The sequence below is a fragment of the Herpailurus yagouaroundi genome, unplaced genomic scaffold (genome assembly GCF_014898765.1).
Source record: "Herpailurus yagouaroundi ecotype Mexico unplaced genomic scaffold, PumYag 29, whole genome shotgun sequence".
Classification (NCBI taxonomy): Eukaryota; Metazoa; Chordata; class Mammalia; order Carnivora; family Felidae; genus Herpailurus; species Herpailurus yagouaroundi.
In genome coordinates, this window is record NW_024412377.1 from 33,031,440 (window position 1) to 33,047,003 (window position 15,564).

At 38.0% G+C, this 15,564-nt stretch overlaps 1 pseudogene; it reads right to left on the reverse strand.

The window, feature by feature from the left end:
- Positions 1-1,042: 1,042 nt before the first annotated feature.
- LOC121041703 (beta-arrestin-2-like) lies at positions 1,043-8,344 on the reverse strand (annotated as a pseudogene).
- Positions 8,345-15,564: the final 7,220 nt, after the last annotated feature.

Sequence of the window (15,564 nt, forward strand, 5' to 3'; positions counted from 1 at the left end):
CTTTCTCTCCAGCTGCTTTTGGGGAGGGGTGCTTTTCCCATATGCTCCCCCCTCCCCAGTCTCCATCCTCTCTCCGCCCGCAGAAGGAGTTCCCTACCTTTCAGGGCTTCTTGCTCCCCAAGTTCAGCTCTTAGTGTTGCGTACCTGCTGAATTCTGTGGTTCGGGTTGTGCAGATTGTTGTGTTAATCTTCCAATCGGTTTTCTAGGTGTGTAGGATGGTTTAGTGTTGGTCTGGCTATACTTCATGGACACGAGACACACAAAAAGCTTCCATGCTCTTCCGCCATCTTGGCTCCTCCCCTTTTCTAACTTCCATTAATATTATGTCTTTGAACCATAGGTAATCTAGAAGTGTATTACTTGTTCCAAATATTTTATAATTTTTTTCCCTATTAAAGGGTTTATTTTCTTAAAAAATTTTTTTTCAACGTTTATTTATTTTTGGGACAGAGAGAGAGCATGAACAGGGGAGGGGCAGAGAGAGAGGGAGACACAGAATCGGAAACAGGCTCCAGGCTCTAGGCCATCAGCTCAGAGCCTGACGTGGGGCTCGAACTCACGGACCATGAGATCGTGACCTGGCTGAAGTCGGACGCTTAACCGACTGCGCCACCCAGGCGCCCCGGGTTTATTTTCTTCTTTATGTTTAGAAACAAAGGACTGACCTCACCCTCTCCCCCCACATCCCACCTCAGCCTTTCCTGTTGAAGGAAAAGGGAGGAAGAGTGATGGCAGGGGTGTTGGGGGGGTGTTGAATGTGAGAGTTCTTTCTCCCCACTTTGCCTACGGTCACTCCCCTTTTCAGCATCCCCCTCCAAAAAATATAGATTTGAACATGACTTGCCACCCATGGTGGGGTTGGGGAAACATAGCCAGAGTCAAAAAAGTAATACCCATTCTCAACAAAAAAATGGGTTCAGAGAGTGTCTGGCTGAAACTGGTAAGGGAGGGAGGTGGGGAGAAGGATAGCTGAGGAAGCTGCTGAGTGGAGGGAGGGCAGAGAGCCTGGGACCCTCCTTCTCCCTGCATCAGCCACCCCCTCTTTGCAGCTCCCTTCTAGCAGAACTGGTCTTCGTCTTTCATCCCCTTCCGTGGCTGCTGGGCAAAGTCCTCAAACACGATGTCATCGTCTGTGGCATAGTTGGTTTCAACTTCAATGAGGTTGGTGTCCACAGGGGCATCAGCTTCAGGCGCGGCTGTCTGGGGCCCAGGGAGGGTGATGTGCTCATGGGGCTTGGGGTGCATAAGAACAAAAGGCACATCAATGGAGACATCTCCACCACGAGACACCACTAGCTTCACCCTGACCCTGTAGAACCCCAGGATTCCCAGCACCTCCTCTTTGGCACCCTCCTTCACGATGGTGCTGGAATCCAGTTTGGTGTCCTTGTGCTTGAACTTCCCATCCAGGCCAAGACCACGCTTCTTCCAGTTGTTGCTGAGCAGTAGTGTGATATACACCTTCCGAAGGTGGAACCGGGTGACACCTGGTCATCTTGCTCAATCTGAGCCACAGGACACTTGTACTGGGCAGTGCTGAGAGGCAGATGTTGGCGTGCTGTCTCACAGAGACTTTGGTCTTCTGGACGGTCTTGGTGGAATTGGTGACAGGGACGTTGATGTTGAGGGGTTCCCCTTGGTTTTATAGCTCTTCGTCCAGGGAAGCCTCAGGTACAGGGAGCAGTCAGACATAAAGTGAAGTGTGGTTTCTACTGAAATCTGAATGCCTGGTTTCTTTGGTGGAAATTGCAGCTTTTGGATCACCGGACACACAAAGTTCCTTCTGTGGCTTTTCCTTTTCTAGTGGCTTAGCACAGAGGCTCGAATCTCAAAGTCTTCCCCACAAGCCTTCCTTGTGTCTTCTGGGTCTGGCTACAGTGTGACAAAGCAGGGCAGATTATGGGGTATTATATCCAGATCCTCATGGTCATAGCAGAAGGCATCAGTGAGGGTCACAAACATTTTTTGGTCCTTCAAGTAGTCAGGGTCCATAAGCACCACGTCATCACTTTGTCCAGGGTAGTGTGCAAAGTCCCACTTGCCTAAGTACACGCTGAGCTTGCAGTTAGGGCTCAACTTCTTGGAGACCCGGGTGCCAGGTTTCTCCCCATGGTGCTCACATCAGGTGCCCCAGGGGTTCCCGGGTCCCTGGCTCCTAGTCTCCTAGCTTGCTGCCAAGTTCTTTCTCCTCCCCAACCATTGCCTATGCATGCATGCCCTCTGCTTCCAAATATATATACAATAAAACCTTGGTTTGCCATCATAATTTGTTCCAGAAACATGCTTGTAATCCAAAGCACTTGTATATCAAAGTAAATTTCCCCATAAGAAATAATGGAAAACTCTGATGAGTCGTTTCACAACCCAAAAATATTCATATAAAAATGATTTACAATACTGTAATATAATACAAAATCATAAAAAATACAAAATATAGAGGAAAATGAACAAATTAACCTGCACTTACGTTTGAAACCCTTCACGACCAGTGTGGGGGAGACAAGAGAGAGGAGGGTCATTTTGTAGGACGACTTCACTAATGGAATCACTGCTATCTATTGGTTCAACAGAATCTTTTTCTTTTTGTGCAACTTTAAACAAGAAACCTATCCAATGACACTTGCTTTTGCCTCCTTTTGAGGATTTCATGGAAATGAGACATTGCATTATTATTTAACAGATTCATCGCTTGCATTGTTACAGCCTTATTTGGGTGGTGCTTTTCTACAACATTTTGCACCGTTTCCCATATTACATATCTCCCTAATCTCATTTGAAGTGAGGTATTCCCCTGCCTTTTTCTCCTCCTCCTCTGCAGATGAGATGAAGACATAGACTTCTTATAAAATCTTGCAATTTTGGCCACTCGCATACCTTGTTCGTACTTCTCGATGATTTCCTTCTTAACTTCCACAGTAATCATCTCCTTCTTCTTACCACCTTTCTTTTTCAATATTTTCCTGCATGGGGGCTATTGTATATGCTCACATAGCACGTTGACTACAGTGCAGAATTAATAAAATCTTGCTATATACTGTATTTAATGTACCTGGCAATAAGGCAGCAGAGGAAAGGGTCTATATCTGCAGGCAGCTTGACCTAGAATGAAGCAAAGCATTCCTAAGCTTACTCTTGTATGGAAAAGCAAAGGACTGTTCATAGGTGCTTTGAAGTGACAAAAAATACACTAATGCCAGTTGTGGGCACCTTCCAATGTTCTGAAATATCACTGATTTCTGTCAAACACCACTGCCTGAGGCCCAGCATCTGAGCATAGGAGACAGTCACCCACAATCCCTCAGGGAGAGAGAGAGAGAGAGAGAAGAACCATTGGCTCAGCTGTGATCATGTGACATTTGGCATCACATGCTACTTGTATTGCAAGACATCACTTGTTTATTAACATTTATTAGAAATGTTCGCTTGTCTTGTGGAATACTCGCAGAACAAATTACTTGCAATCCAAGATTTTACTGTGAGATACGTGTGTGTGTGTGTGTGTGTGTGTGTATAGTTATATATAACTGTAACTGTGATATATGTATATATATAGTTTAAAAAAACATATATATGTTTTAATTTTAGAGAAAAAGAAGGTGGGGGAGTGGGAGAGAGAGGCAGACCTTGATCCCACGACCCTGGGTTCACAACCACAGCCAAAATCAAGAGTCATTCACCTAACCAATTGAGCCACCCAGGCACACTGCTTCCAAATATTTCAGAATACATATGCATAGCTAAATTCCACTACTGTTTGGGATTATATTTATATATCTCCATCCCTCTAAACCATTGAGACTTGCATTATGACTCAACATATGATCATTTACCAATATATGGTAAATATTTCACATGTACTTGAAAAGTGTGTATAAAGAAGTTTTATAATCTTTTATCTATTTTAATTAGATCAAATTTGTTAAAAGCAACCTTCAAATCTTCGATATCTTTACTGAGTTGCCTGTTCTATCGGTTACTATTGAGAAGTGCTTTAAAACCTCCCAACAGCTTTACCCATCTCTTGAGTTCTGGCTCTCTTCAACATCCTACTAACTTTTGTCTCCTGAGCACTGTGAAGTAGGAAAAAGCTCTGATCTGCTGCTTTTCATTAGGACTCTGGCCTGCAGCACTTATATATCAGAAAATTCCTTAAAAGGAAAAGTAGTAGAGGGGCGCCTGGGTGGCTCAGTCGGTTAAGCGTCCGACTTCAGCTCAGGTCATGATCTCGCAGTCCGTGAGTTCGAGCCCCGCATCAGGCTCTGGGCTGATGGCTCAGAGCCTGGAGGCTGCTTCAGATTCTGTGTCTCCCTCTCTCTCTGCCCCTCCCCTGTTCATGCTCTGTCTCTCTCTGTCTCAAAAATAAATAAACGTTAAAAAAAATTTTTTTTTAAAAAAGGGAAAAGTAGTAGAGAATTTCTCTTACTGCAGTGGATTTTCCTTTTCTCAGGTTTCTTTGTTGCTAAAGTATTTCTTGCCCTGATTATTCTCTTTTTTTTTTCTTTTAAAATTAAGTTTTGTTTAGTTTTGACAGAGAGAGAGCAATCGAGGGAAGGGCAGAGAGAGAGGGATACAGAAGCCCAAGCAGACTTCCCTCTGCCAACGTAGAGCCTGATGTGGGGCTCAAACTCATGAACCATGAGATCTTGACCTGAGCCAAAGTCAAGAGTCTGACGCTTGACAGACTGAGCCACCCAGGTGCCCCTATTCTCTTTTTAATTTCAACATTTAGAGTTGCTTTTCTAGGAGGTTTGTTTTGATAGGAAATACTCTGCCAGAGAGAGAGAATCAAAACTCACATATGCATAGTTTCTGATTGGTAAAGTAACACTTCTGTTTTGTAGAAATTTGGAAAGTCAGAAAAGTAAAAAAAAGAAATTAAAAAATCTTCCACCATCTTCACCTGGCTAATTCGTAGTCATCTTTCTGTTTTCTACCTCATTTAACTTTTTCAGTGTCTAATCAACCCCCATTTATATTAAATTAGCTGCTATTCATAGCACCTTGTATTTTTTGTTGTTGTTTACACTTTTCACAATGTGTTACTATAGATTTATTTCTGTATTTATTTGATTGGCACTTGTCTGTTTCACTAGATTATTAGTTCTAGTGTTGCAAGGACCACGTCTACTTCTCTCTGTAAACATATTATCTATTATGGACTATTTGATATGTATGAAATATGCTTTTTGAGCAGTATTTCTTTTTTGTGTGCATATATGTGTATGTTTTCAATTAATATTCTATTCTGCATGTAATCTCTATGTGTATTTTCCCATTTTCTGTATTTTAAAAATTCGTTTGGTGACATATCATATACATTTCTCCATAGGAAGACTGTCTTCTAATACTAGCTCAGTCACCAACTATTTGACCTTGGACATATCAGTTAATATTTATAGGGCTCAGTTTCCTCATCTGTAAAATAAGGAAATGATAATCGCCTTAACTACTCATTTGGAGAATTGTCAAAAGTAAATGAGCCCCACTGATATGCAAAGAAATTGTGGCATAAAAGATACAGAACATGAAATAGTTAAACAAGGATGCATTAAACTGTTGCTACCATTGTTGCTTGATGGATTGTCTACAAAAAGACCTTTGGGACCATAAGTGATATGAAAGAGCCATGTTTACCTCATATCTCTAGGGAAAATGTAACACTTTCTATTGACCACATAAATGGAGAAGCTCTTCACACATAGAATGTTTACATCATGGCAGAGAGATAAGTATCACAGAGCAATTAGGTAAGAAAACAACATAGAGCTAAAACAAGATGCAGCTATTTCCATTACAGAAAAGTAGGCAATTAGCTTTTTGTAGAGCACTTTAGCGGGTGGCAAACATCTGCAGAAATGTAATAAACACTCAGTTGCTTCTAAGTAAGTGCATGAGCAAAAAGAAATAATTGCAGTTATTAATAAGGGATGAGAAGAAAACAATCTCTCCCATCTTAGAAGATTGGAAAGAAAATCACCATGAGACAAACCCAGATGACATGAGATCATTTATTCTAACTATCCTGGGTTATCAGCAGGCGTTATGAGAATCTTATCAATGTATGTTTTTCCAGGTTAGTTAATTCTTTCATTAAATTTATTTGTTTTTCTCTTTTTGGTATAATATACATATGGCAACATTATCACTACTGAATACTCCTTCAATCATTTCCACAAATATTTGCTTTCTTGATAAATTCTTGACATTAAATTAACACCTTCAAGTATTGCTATATGTGATACCTGGATGGGTAGACCCTACTAACCATTTGAGTGAAGGTTTTAGAACTCAGAGTTTGCAAAACGAGGTGAACAGTACTACCTATGTAATGATCTATCTCAATGATCTTCCCAGATGAACTTTGCATTATTTCTTTTGAAGAATAAAAGTAAAAAGCACTATATAATTGCAAGGCATCAATATAGAAACACCCCCAGAGTACGTAGATTCCTTGTCTCAATAATAGAAATGCCACTTTCCCTTAATGTTCAGGGAAAATTCTAGCATTCTCCCAATAAGTGAAACTTTGTTATTCTAAGTTTCTTTTGTTTGGAAAATGTTGCATTACTCGGGAACTAGAATCACTTCATCAGAGAATTTAGAAATAAATATACTTCCCAAATGCTTGTTCGTTTAAATTCTATCTGGCAAAGTGGCCATTTAATCAACAGAGTGAGAAAAATAGAGATTTAATCTATAGCTTAATTGGGCTAGCAACTAATGAATGTTTCAGCTTCTTCTAGCTCCTTCTTCTAGCTGAATGTAGGAGCTAGAAGAAGCTGAAACATTCATTAGTCTGTGGTTTCTCCAATTTTATAAATGATTATTGGTGACTAATGAAGCAATCCTCTACCTCCTCTGTACCATTTGTGGAAACAGAAGCACAGAAAATCCTCTGCTTTTACACTGCCATTTGTTAAAGATGCCAAGGGAACACAATTACTCCTGTTCATTAATTACTAGTTAAAGCAGCTTTACTACCATCAGAAACTAAGAAAGTTATGAGAAATGTCAAGGTAGTAAAACATGGAAGTACATTTGCAACTGTGAATTATTCAGAACTCAAGACAGACAATTTATTACTACTTGTTGCTATAATAAATCCTCACTAATGGAACCCTATTAATTAGGAGTTTGGGATGATTTGGAGTCTTGGCTGAGATCTGTCCTTTTATTTATTAGAAAGACATTTGGAAAGCAAGTTAGTAGTCAAGCAATAAGGGCAATATATATTTTTTAAAGTCCAGGCTCTCTGCTGCCCTTCTTTATTAATAAGTAATAAATGCCATTGTTGCATTTTTTGACCTAGTAAAAGAGGAGGATGCAAAGGCAAGTTTTGTCACACATGAAACCATAGTAATAAAGCCTGTAGACCACTGCAAAGAAGAGAAGAAGAGGAGGTGAAAAATTTAAGGAAATAATGGGCAAGAGATGAGTCATGAGCTATGCTCATGAGTGGTGTGCTGGTAAATGTTTAATAATTGTAGCATCTTCCAATTTCTGTAGTGTAAATACTCACGTTATGGACCATTTCAAGCTACCAACCGGATATTATTGAGTTCAGAGGTAGAAAGAGAAAATATACATAAATAACCTCAAGGGCATAGGTATTATTAAAGTCTATTTTACTACTAAAATGCTGATAAAGTTAGTAAAAATGTATTAAGATGATAAGGATGCGATGATTTGGAGTATTTATTGCTTTTGTTTTTAATTAATTTAAACCTAAATTCATATAATTTAATTTAAAATAAAGTCTGGTTTTAACAACTAGCTGGCAGCATTCCTAAACTTTCATGAGCTGGTATATATAAGTTGGCTCTAGTATACCATTACATCTTGGTAACACACTCTGTCTCCCAGAGTTGAAACCTAGGGTGCAGCAAAATATATCCAAACAAATTGTGAGTCCAAATAAATATTGGACTTTGAACTAGGATACCTTGGACATAGATGGAAACGATTATAAAGCTTTCAGAGAAGCCCTGAATTCAGAATGGTGTCACAAACAATATGGCAGGCCAACAAGAAAGCAGGAATATTGCAGGAAGTAAATGGACCAGGGATAATTTTCCTAATTGTGGGAAGCCTATTTGTCATATCCTCAGCTCTTGTGTGCCTATTGAGAAAACTCTGATAGAACAGGAAAGGCCTTGATTAGATGCTATGGCAAGGAACACATGTTTCATGGTGGGTGTCAGCATAAAGCCTCTAAAGACCAAATAGAAAGACTCGTTCAAAATGAATGCCAGTTGTAGATGCTGAGCAAGTCATTAGGACAAAGCCCATTACCGTGGCAGCCAACGTGGTGTGAAATGACAGTCTGTGGATTCGAGGCCCCATCCCACCACCTCTATGAGTGTTTGGATGAATCTGGAAACAGAGAAGGTAGAAAAGAAACCCTATGACAGACCAAAAGATAAAATTGATAGGAATTTAAATTTTGAGCTGACTGAATATTTACCTTGAATAAGAATATTAATTTGAAAGTTCAAAATATTTTTCTTCAGTCATTGAGTTAGGGTCAGGAAGGCAAGAAGAACTCACAGAAAACAAAGTTACATTTTTGAGGTACATCTGAGTTCTAGCAGGTAAAAATACCAATTCCACTATAGTCAGTACACCCTTGTAAGGAGACCGTTTCTTATTTTAAGAAAATTTTCAAAAACCTCTCTATAATCTTAAAAATCTTTCCATAATCTATTTCTTTTTTTTTTTTTTTTTAATTTTTTTTTCAACGTTTATTTATTTTTGGGACAGAGAGAGACAGAGCATGAACGGGGGAGGGGCAGAGAGAGAGGGAGACACAGAATCGGAAACAGGCTCCAGGCTCCGAGCCATCAGCCCAGAGCCTGACGCGGGGCTCGAACTCACAGACCGCGAGATCGTGACCTGGCTGAAGTCGGACGCTTAACCGACTGCGCCACCCAGGCGCCCCTCCATAATCTATTTCTTAAAATAACTTCTAAATTGTGTTTCACTCCCAAATACATTTCTAGCTAAGGCTTTTATATCAAGTTTCTTTCTCGTGTTTACAAAAGCCTTCAGAAATCTCATGTTTATGGTTTCGGGCATTCCCAGAGCAGTGTTTCTAAATCTGAGCTTTCAGTTCTCCTGATTTACAGCCTTGAGGTCACCATTTATTTCTTCCTTTCCCCAGACCTATATGCCCAGTCAACAGGCCCTTTCAACTCTGCCTTCATGGGCTTTCTTATATCTCTTTATTCCTTCTGATTCCTCCTGTCTTATCTAGAATCCAGGCTCCTTCCACCTCATGTTTAAGTAACTATGATAGTCTCCTAGCTGATCTCTCTACTTTCAGCCCCTTCTAAAAGTTATGTTGGCGTTGTTTCTTAGTACCCTCTGTTTATCATATCCACACTCTTGCTCTTAATCCACAATAACTCTCTTATGTTGAGTCTAAATGCTCAGCTTGATATTCGCCCTTTTCCATCAGCCAGGTGGTTTTTAACAGTGTTGTAATTCTTTCCTACCACAAACTGTTCTCACGGCAAGCAACTTGCCTTTCTGTTATACTCGTCAACTTTCCACTTGTCTGCTCATTTCTCTATCCTCCCCTGCCCTTGTCCTAAAATCTCTTCAACCCACTCATGAAAAACCTATATGCTCTCAGCCAAATCCCATTTCGTACTCTAAACTTTCCTCACGTCTCCAGCCCCTAGGCCAAGTTCCAGATTAGAGTATCTATAAGGCTATTATCTGCATCACAGAAAATGCCATTGATTAGACATTTTCTTGGTCTGCTCATTATGTCTCCTGTATCAAACCAGATTGTAAAGTACTTAAGAACAGTTTAGAGCTTCTCCTTGTATATTCTTCATAACACTTAGCATAATATTGGGCTTGTGTGTTGATACTTAAAATTTTTTTTTTTGAAAAGCCATTTATTTATTTATATCCATTAAGCAAATCTTATTTCCTTGGTTTATTGCAATATACATTTGGGGAATAAAATTCCATTCCTTTAAGGATACTTCATTAATTGAAACTAGCCTTTTTCCAATCCATCTAAACTGAGATGTTTACTTGCCTATGGCAATTTTTAAACATAATCTACATGTATGTGCTATGGATTAGTATGAAGTAGTTTATTTTTTGCGAGTCTGTTTTAGTCAATATACTTGATTATATCATAGAAAAATAAAACCACTGACCCATCACCAACCTATCAACCATCCCTTTAGTTATTTAGCAATGCAGGATTGGGTAGTAACTGGTTTATTTATTCATTTATTTGGCAAATGTGAATCAGACACTTGTTTCGTGTTAGGCATGAGTCTAGGACCTAGGTAGGTGCCAATGTACATATGACCCCTTCTTTCAAAAGCTTAGAGTTTTTTAAGAAGATAAACAATAAACAATAATGAAAAAACAAGTTAAAATACTATGGAGGCAGTGAAGCAGTGTGGGTAGAAGAGCAAGTTCTGAAGTTGGTCGGCTTGAGTGGACCATGGATGGGCTCACAGCTTTCTAACTGTGTGATATTGACAAATTTCTTAACCTTACCAAGACTCACTGTCTTCATTTGTAAACGTGGAATAAATGTAGTCATCACAAGAATCAAATTTAAAAACTTAATGTAAATTACTAGAATTTAGAGGGCCATCTAAAGTACTAATAGCAAGTATGTATAGATAAATTTGTAATTTTATTATAATCACAAATATTAACAGTGTAATGAAGGCAAGATACAGGTTGGCAGTGCAGGGGCAGAGTCTGGAATCAGGAAGGTTTCCCTTGGGAGGTGAGAAAGAGAGTGGTCTAAAAACTAAATGGTGGGATTAGAGGTTGAACTAATCCACAGAAGAAGATAGAATTTTAGAAGAAAGGCAAGACTTATGGTCTAGAAGAAGAGACGGGGTGGGAGTGCAGGAAAGAACACCAACTTCTATTTCTTGACCTTCTGGTACACTTGGTAAGCAGCAGCTACCACTGGTGAAAGATTAAAAGAGAGCCTGGTTTTATTAAGGACAACAAATAAAGAAAGTGTTAAGGCCACAAGTGGGCTTGTTTCAAGTGCAACTTATTTCACCAACATAAGGATGGATCTTTGACTATAATGTATCAAAGAGTAATGGAGCAGGAAATGGGTCAGTCTTCAGGCAAACGATTAACCAAACTTAGTGTCATTTGAAAAAATAAATGGATTGAATAATTTTCATGTTGACACTCCCATCTTATGATTTACGGGTGCCTTGTTTTTCTCTGTTTGTGACATTACAGATATTACAAATAACTATTCACTTATGTTGAAGAAATTTTTTGTTCTTGGCCTTTGTAAGCTTGTAGAGGGCTTCATAATAATGCATTAGGCTTTTAAAATAGAAGGTCTTGAATTTGGCTGATGTATTTTAAGTTCCTGATTTATAAAGCTCTTCTGGGAACAATGCAACTGGTTACTGAACTAGACATGACTGTTAGTATTTAGTGTGTCTGCTGTCTAGAGTGTGGGGGTAGCAATAGCAATGGGTGACCTGCCATATCCCCTTAGCTCACCCCTACACACTGAAGCCTGCTTAATGAAATCTCTGCTACTCCCTACCTGAGGCTCGTTAATGACCCTGGGAAGTTTCAGCCTATGCAAAAGTCAAGCCAGAAATGCCAGGGAGTTAATGCTGCTGGAGTAGCCCTCAGCCTTGGACAGTTGGGGATTTGGTAGAAAGATGCTCACACTTTCACACGTTCTCTCTCCTCAGATGGAATAAGTCTGAGATGTGTTCCATATTGTCTCTTCGAACTCTATAGTGGAATTAAGTGTCCCAGATCCTGTCTGCTCCTGACTGAATCAGGAATTTTCCTCTGACAGATCTCCCTTCTCTTTGTTAATGGTTCCCATAGACATATATCCATGCTCCCATTTCTCCAATTTCAAAAACAAACCAAAATAAAACAATTACCCTCATTTCAACCTCCAACTACCCTGCATTACTCTGCTTATTTTTTCAGCAAAACTGAAAGTCCCTTATTTTTATGCCAGTTTTTCTTTTTTTTTATCATTTAATCTTTTCTGTTTTTTGACAGATACAATGACTTAAAAAAAAATAAACAAGCACAAAAACTGTGTTTAAAAAAAGTCTAGAAACTTTTTAACCAGATTTAAAACTGAAAATATTTTACCATAGATGTTAACATATTTTTCTATAAATCGCTGTGTTTCTACCAAATCACAAAACTTGATATGACTTCTGAAAAGTGAAGAACAACACCAGGGATGATTCTCACAAGCAAAAAATTAAATTACTTTAATTCTCCTGATCACTTTATAACATATTTGTAGTATCATTCAAATCTTGATTTAAATTCTTATTAATGTATTATGAAAAGAAATGAAAGAAGGATGAAAAGAAAGAAAACAAATTTGAAAACGATTATTTTTACATTGTCTTGCAGAGCCTCAGGACCCAAAGGAGAACCAGAAAGTCAAATTTTATAAATTTATTTATTCTATATGGAATGAGAAAGGATTCTAACCCTTATTCAAATTTTTTTTTTTTAGATTCAAATTTCGGCATTGTAGTACTTTAATGATTTTTTGTTTGTTTGTCTTTAGGTTTTTTGTATGTTTATTTATTTTTGAGAGAGAGAGAGAGAGAGAGGTGCAGAGAGAGGGGAAGACACAGAATCTGAAGCAGGCTCTAGGCTTCGAGTTGTCAGCACAGTCTTGTCACGGGGCTTGAACTCAAGATCGTGACCTGAGCCCAAGCTGGATGCTCAATCAATTGACCCACCCAGGTGCCCCAGTAGTTTCATGATTTTATTTAATGTGTTTATTAGCTAAAATATGAGGCAGTCACATTTAAATGAAAATAGCAAGATTATATACTATCACAGGAAGAGCTTCAGACTACAAGGCTCTTTTCCAAACGTTAGACCTTGGGACCCAGTTATTTAAATGCCTGTTGCTGTAGTTTGGGAATAATAGCACTGAGCCTAGATGGTTTTTGCGAAAATTATTTAAGATAATGTCAAAGAGTTTCCTAACAGAACTCAAGTGCAGTTCAACCAACTGTAATGTAATAGCCTGAACTTAGTCAAAACTCAAATGCAGTTGACCTTGAACAACATGGGTTTGAACTGCATGGGCCACTTATACACACATTTTTTTCAATAAATATATTGTCAAGTTTTTTGGAGATTTTTCTCTTACAATTTTCTTAATATAATTTTCTTTTCTCTAGTTTACTTTGTTGCAAGAATATAACATATAATATATATAGCATGCAACATACATGTTAATTGACTATTGATGTTATCAGTAGGGCTTCTGGTCAAAGGTCAACAGTAGGCCACTAGTCGTTAAGTTTTTGGGGAATCAAAAGTTATATACAGATTTTTGACTGTGTGGGGGTTTGGCATCTGACTCCATGTTGTTCAAGGGTAAACTGTAATTTTTAAAAACTATTATCTACTTTGATTTCCAGCAATAACTCAAAAAGTTGAAAACAGAGAAATACACAACTAAAACCCAGCCATATCACAGAAGATTATAAAAATTTTTGGAAAGCTCACAAGGGATCTTTTCATATTAAACAGGTTTTAAAGCTAGAGACTTGTTGCATGAAAGTACCCACATCTACACATATATGAGGAGATTAACCAAGATGTTCATGGGTTTTAGTTCTGTAATAAAGAACTGGACTCTGGGTCATTATCACAGCTGAGAAATTACATCCTAAAAACTTGAAAAAAAGAATGTAATAAGTTGGTGTTGCCTTTAGGGGATATTGCTCTAATGGACTTGAAAAAATTAACTTACTGAACTTAAAAATTATTAAGTTAAACATTTGATGAAATTTTAAAAAAAAATATGAATCCCACCATAGCTCTTCTTGATGGAAAAAAACAAAGGATAAAAAGGTTTAATTGTCCAAGGCTGAACTAAATACATAGCTTATTTTATCCTGTTCCTTGGTATTTATATAGATTTCCAGAGTTTCTTATGTTTATTCCATCATCAGTGTAAACAATGATGTCTAGGCTGTTAACAGGTTCAACTTTAGTTTTAAATCCTATTTTCAAGTCCAAAGCTATTAAATCTCCAGCTGTCCCAATTTTGAGCACTTGAAATTACAAGAAATCTTTTGTTTTCTGAGATACGAGCACTATTTTGCTACAGTAAGATTTAAACTGTTTCCAGTATGTTACCACCTTACATAAAACCATCAAACCCCTTGGCACAAGCATTGAGAATCTAAATTACTAATTGTTTACAGTGGGTGTTAGCTACAATTTTAGGAAAAAGAAATTTCTGTTTACTAATTAGTCCATTTCAATGGCCTGAGTCTATATTGCCCTCCCCCCCCCAAAAAAAAGAAGAAGAAGAAGAAGAAAAAGATTATCCAGTCCAGTTTCTAATATTTTCCATATGTCAAACCTATTAAGAATAGGGACACCATCAGGGGTGCTGTTGGCATTATGATGTGAGAGTTCTTCATTGAGTCAGAATGTCTTGTATGCATTGAGGGTTATTTGGCATCTCTGGCCTTGTACTCACTAAATGCCTGGGGCTGTCCCAGTCATTATGACAATCAAAAACCTCCTCCACACATTTCCAAATGTTCTCTGGAAGCAAATTACCCCCAGCTGAAAACCTAAACCTCAGAGGAAGAACTAATTTGTTTTTTGATGCATCTGTTTATTATCCACTTATAGATAACGATTTCTAGGTTATTCACAAGTTATAGCCAAAGTTTTCTATAATTTAATTTTTTTCAAAAGTATCAGTCAGGCTAACATTTTTTTTCTATTCTGCCACAAGCTTAATATAAATTCTAGAACTCAAATATATTTTAAATTCTTAGTCTGGGCAAATGAAGTAGTCACCACATGGTAGACTTACCAGGTACGTGCACGTGCACACAACAACAACAACAACAACAACAACTTTGTGACTTGGTTACATAATTTTCTGCAGGAAAAAGATCCACAGCAAATGTTTGAGAATCTGGCTTATAAACATAATAATATCAAACTGCTTAATCAGCACCTTCAGACTTCCTCTTTTAGTAAATCCAGAATTGTTCACTAAAACAAAACAAACACCCCATGACTTCTCTAGTCTTGAACACCAGTCTTAAAGATAAACAGTATGAATAAGGAGAAACAGAATGAACATATGAAGCTATTAACAAGTTAGATATGACAAGATTGCACTTCAATTAGTAATGACAAGATAGTACATGAAGGTTTGCTTCCCAAATGCATAAATAAAATCTCCACTCACCTCACATAGACCTTGTCACACAGTCATCTCATATTAGAGAGGATACGGTGTGTTATGTGCTATAAAACATAGTCTATAACAGTTACTGACTTAGTCAATTTATATCTAGAAAATTTTTTTTTTTTAACCAGCCATTCTAAGAAACACAAACTTCACATGCATGCCCACTACTACAGGAAAGAGGATAATAAAAAAATGGAAAACTTACCATTTACCTATGACTTAAAAAAATACCAGCACAAAATTCAGCTCAACAGCCAAGCCTCAGGTAACAAATTTCATATTCCTTATTATGGCTTTCATCAAGAATCTCAGTATG